Genomic DNA, 5,141 nt, shown 5'->3' on the forward strand with positions numbered 1-5,141 from the left:
CCTTATCCGTTTTTCCCCCTACTCATTTCAAACTTGTTTTATTCTATTAAACATATACTTTCACTCTCTTCTAAGCTTCTCTATTATAACACAATGCTATCTCTCTTCCCTTTCCCACTTAACTTATCAACTAAATATTACCTTCCTGGCATATATTCTTTAATAATAACAATCATTTGTCTAATTTTGGTACTCTATATTCTATCTTATTCATTCTTGTCTCATCAATATGGGACAAACAATTGTCCCTTATTCTACATAACTTTAAGTACTTCTATAAGCATTGCATACATTCACTATAAGTCAATCAATTTAACTTGTGCTCTATATGTTGCTCTTTACTTCCTTCTGTCATATTCATTCTATTTTAGTTATATAATTTCTCCATTATACAATTATCTGCCAAGAATAAAATTAGTTAGTTTCTGTCCTTATAATTCTTATAATAACACCTCTATTACTTAACACTATATATAGTAGTCAAATAAAATATTTGCTTAGAATTTCTCATTTAACTCTCCTCCCCTCGGTAAAGTCACTTCCCTCTTCTTTTGTTGTATTTCAGTAATTTTCAAACTGCCACAGTTCTCCTCCCACCTCCCATTTTTTCACCAAATATTGCTTCAACTTTTCCCAATCCATATTGAACTGTCCTGGATCAAGGTCTCTTTCAGCCCAATCCTAAGAAGGGCGGGGAAAGTGAATAGGAACCGAACTAAGGCTTGCGACCGCGTATCTGGGCTTTACGCCCGCGTAAGTCGCCCTCCGCCCGCGCTGGGACGTGGCGCTGGCCCGCCGGCGGGCTTGCACTGGCGCAAGCCTCAGGCGCCCGGGCAGTGGCGTAGGAGTGGCGTAGAGCCCTGCGCCGGCGTGGGGGGAGGGTGGGGCCGGAGTTAGTCCGCTCCCTAAGCCCCTCCAGAAGCGGGAACGCCCACAGCGGTGCAAAAAAGCTACGCCACGGAAAAAGAAGGCGTAGCCCATAGGCGCCCATGGAATGGCAAAAAAACGACCCTCTCTCTGAGCGCCCCGCCCCGCCCCCATGGCCTGAAGGAGCATAGGATGAGAACTATCCCGGGGACCAATCAGCATGCGCGCCCGGAATGGACGAGCCCCCCTCTCTGCACCCAATCATCTGCGAACGTGCCCTACAAAACATCCGGCCAGCGCCGCCCAAACCCCAGGTAAGTGTGCACTTGGCCGGAGGCTCTGCCCCTCTGTCCGTGTGCTGCGTGGCATTGCCCCTTTCAACACCGAAGGGGGGTGAGGGCATTCACGGTGGCAGGCACAGAATGCACTCGGGGGACTTTGCGAAAAAGTGGAGGAACTTCCCGTAAAAGGGAAGAAGTGCAAATGTCTGCCTAACTCCCTTTCTACCCTGACAGAAAGAATGACTCAACATCTAACTGGACTCATGCAAGCTCGTTGCTTCTAACTAGGCACAAACAAATTAACCCTTCCGAGGCAGAAGGGAATGACGCTTGGCAAATTAACTGCAGCCTCTCCTGTTTCCTTGCAGGTGCCCTGACTCTGGCGCTCCCGCCTGGTGATGACCGACAGAGCGCTGACAGGTGAGGAGGAGGTAGGGGAGGGGGGGCTGTTCCGCAGATTAGTGCAAACCGCCCATTCACCTGAACCCACCCGCTCACTTGCTGCTTTGGGTGAGGCCTAGCAGGGGTGGGGGGCAACCATGGCCGCCCCGGCCGCCTCAGAGGCAGGCGCCCCGAAAACCACATGCGACCAGGTGTTTGTTATGACCAGCTCATTCCCTCCCTTAAAGGTAAAGGCTTGCCAAGGCTGAGCGCATCCTCGCCGGACCGTCATGCATCAGCTGGTCGCTGCTGGCGTCGACTATATGCATCCTCCCGGATGGCGGAGTGTGGGGCTTGCCTCGCCAGTGGAACGAGGCAAAGCCCACACGTGTCTTTTCCCCCCACAGGCACGTCCAGGGCAGGGCTGCTCCCCCGCGTCCCGCCCTCCCCAAACGTCTCTGACGGAGGGTTGGCTGCAGCCCAGGAAGCACTTTCGCGCCGTGGCCTGCATCCCAGCCCCGCCCCGCCAAGCGGGAAGGAGGGCTGTGAAGAATTCCCCAGCTCCCTTGCTAGCCTAAAAACAAGCCCACTTGTTCCAGTGCAATAAAACAAGTTGTCAAACAACTGCCTTCTGTTTCTGCGAGTCTGACTTCGTCCTCTGCTCCTCCCCCAACACTCCTGTCACATATCTCCACCTCCACATCGCCACAAAAGTATCTGACAGACCCCGTTCTGCCTCCCCGCCCCCCCTCCCCTCACAGTAACGTCAGGTAGAGGGTTGGGGCAGGGCATGTCAGCGAGGAGGGGGGAGCCATCGAGGGCGATCAGTCCCTGGTAGGGCGAGCAGCTGGCACCTGATAATAAGCCAGGGAGAGGGTTGCCAGGGGTGCTGCTGCAGGGGGGGCGGGAGATGGCAGGGGAAACGGTCCACTCTCCCAAATCTCCCCATCAGCAAAGAAACTAGGGTAGAGGCAGGCGGATGCCATATTCTGGGCAGGAGGTTCCACGCGCCGGAGGAGGGAGTGGCTAGAGGTGCATGCCGCATGGGAGGAGGCGAACAAGTGCGGGCGGGAGTTCATGGCCGCGGTACTGGAGGTGGGAGAGGGGCTCCGCGCCTCTCAAGCCTGTGCCGAAGCCCTGCTTGGGCAGCTCGTCACCATCCTGGACCCGCCGGCCCCGCCCGCTGCAGCAGCTCCACCTGCCCCAGAGGCGCCCCTCCCTCGGGCCCAGTTGCATGCAAGAGGCTGGGCCCGTGGACGGCCAAGGGGGTCTGGCCACCGGCCTCGCCGGTGAGCCCCGCTGCCACGTTCCGGGGGGTGGGGTGTTCTGCTGGACAGGCGGGGCCGCAGACAAAGGTGTTATACAGCTGCTGGAGACAAGGGGGAAGGGTCCTGGGGGGGGCGGGGACAGCGAAGCGGGGCTTGGCCGCGTGACCTGGTTGCCACAGCCGGGAAGGCTGCTTCTGACCATGCACTCGCACAGGCGCTGGACGGCACAGGGAGCGAGCGGGGAGGGGGCTGGCGAGGCAGCGCCCGGGCCGTCGACGGGCCCCTGGCTGCCTGTCCTTCCAAATGGGCTCTGCCCAGCCCTCGACACCCTGCCTCTCCTACATGCCTCCCCTTCCTCAAGTCTGCTGGGGGAGGTGGGATGGTATAATAATAAAGACTGATTTCTGTGCAACGGGTGTCTGTGGTCTTTGCCTTGGGACGGGGACTGGGGCAGGCCCGCTGTGTCTGCCTCTTGGTGGCGGCCTCAGGCCAACCCTCCCCTTCGGCGTGACTTGGTGGCTGTTCCCTACTCCCGGGACTGGCTGCTGCCCTGGATTCCTCATGGCAGGGCGCCTGGCAGTCCCATGCCAACCTCTCTGGACGCAGCTGCCACGGACTTGGCGCTGCATTGGGCAAACGAGGGAGAGGCTCCTCAGACCATGCCCACCCCTCTCCTTCCTGACTGCGAGCCCCACCCAACGCACGAGCCAGGGTGGTCTGCCGGCATGGGCGTGATTTGCCTGCTGCTCTGGGGCCTGGCCGGGATCGCGTGCTGCCCGTTGGCTGCGCCTATCCTGGCCCCTCCTCCTGCCGCTTGTCAGGAACAGCGCCCTTTGGCTGCGCCCGGCGGCGGCCGTGCATCAGACCTGCCCACAACACTTTCTGGTTCTACCAATTTGCATCTCTGCGCTGCTGCTGGCGCCGCTGTGGCCAGTTTGCTGGCACAGGATCCGGCCCGGCGCCGCCGCCACACCGCATGTGCAGCTGCACCAGCGTTGGGGCCGGCCATAGGATTGCGCACTTAGTTTCCTTGTCATTTTGTCCATTTCCGCCATGTACAGCAATTTATAAATCCAGTCCTCGATAGTTGGCACTTCTTGTACTTTCCACTTTTGCGCATACAAAAGTCTAGCCGCTGCTGTCATGTAAAATAACAATGTCCTGTATTGTGCTGGAATATCCTCCATTCCCAAGTTAAGTAGCAGGAGTTCTGGGTTCTTATTAACTTGAAATTGTAAAATCTCACTTATCACTCTTATTATTTCCCCCCCAGTACTGCCTAGCTACCTCACAGGTCCACCACATGTGGTACAAAGATCCTTCATGCTTTTTACATTTCCAGCATTTATTAGACATGTTTAAGTTCCCTAACGCAATTTTCTTTGGTGTCAAATACCAGCGATAAATCATTTTGTAGACGTTCTCTTTAATATTAGTGCATGGCGTGATCTTCAATGTATTTTTCCACAAGTATTCCCACGCCTCCATTGTTATTTCTTTATTAAAGTTTATAGCCCACTTCACCATTTGCACTTTAACTGTCTCATCTTCTGTGTACCATTTTAACAACACTTTATAAGTCTTAGAGATTTCCTTTTTATCCTCTTGTAGAATTACCTCCTCTAATTCCGAATTCTCCATTCTTACCCCTCCTTTCACACAGTCCGAGTTGTAAAGATCTCTAATCTGTCTATATTGAAACCAATCGTAACTTGGAGACAACTCATCTTGCGTTTTTATTCTTAGTTTTGAAAATTCTATTCGTGTTATCTCCTTGTACGTTAAACACTGTTGTTCATTATCGACAGTTCTCGGATCTATTACTTCATAAGGAACCACCCAGGAAGGAATTCCTTCCTGTAGGTAATCTCTATACTTCTTCCAAATTGTGAAGAGGCTTCTCCGAATGTAATGGTGTAAAAACATAGAGTCTGCTTTTACTTTGTCGTACCACAGATATGCATGCCATCCAAATATTTTTTTATATCCCTCTAAGGCCAGTAATTTGCGGTTTTTCAGCGTCATCCAGTCTTTCAACCACACCAAACAAATTGCATCATAGTAAAGTCTTAGATTGGGCAGTTGCATTCCACCTCTCTCTTTTGCGTCCTGTAATACTTTCATTTTCACTCGGGGCTTCTTGCCTGCCCAAACAAAGTCCGATATTTTCCTCTGCCATTTTTCAAACTGCTTAGAGTCCCGAATAATTGGTATTGTTTGTAGCAAAAACATCACTCTTGCCAGCACATTCATCTTAACTACTGCAATTCTTCCCAACCATGACAAATTCAATCTATTCCATTTAATCAAATCTTGCTCTATCTGAGTCCACAGTTTCTCATAA

The 5,141-nt window shown here is 52.9% G+C and overlaps 1 long non-coding RNA gene across 1 annotated transcript; it reads left to right on the plus strand.

The window, feature by feature from the left end:
- The first annotated feature begins 1,012 nt into the window (after positions 1 to 1,012).
- Positions 1,013 to 1,981, plus strand: LOC129325297 (uncharacterized). The gene is made up of 3 exons (XR_008596590.1): positions 1,013 to 1,181; positions 1,517 to 1,568; positions 1,937 to 1,981. It is a non-coding gene; the product is annotated as an uncharacterized LOC129325297 (long non-coding RNA).
- Positions 1,982 to 5,141: the final 3,160 nt, after the last annotated feature.

Source organism: Eublepharis macularius, chromosome 2, assembly GCF_028583425.1.
Source record: "Eublepharis macularius isolate TG4126 chromosome 2, MPM_Emac_v1.0, whole genome shotgun sequence".
NCBI classification, from domain to species: Eukaryota; Metazoa; Chordata; class Lepidosauria; order Squamata; family Eublepharidae; genus Eublepharis; species Eublepharis macularius.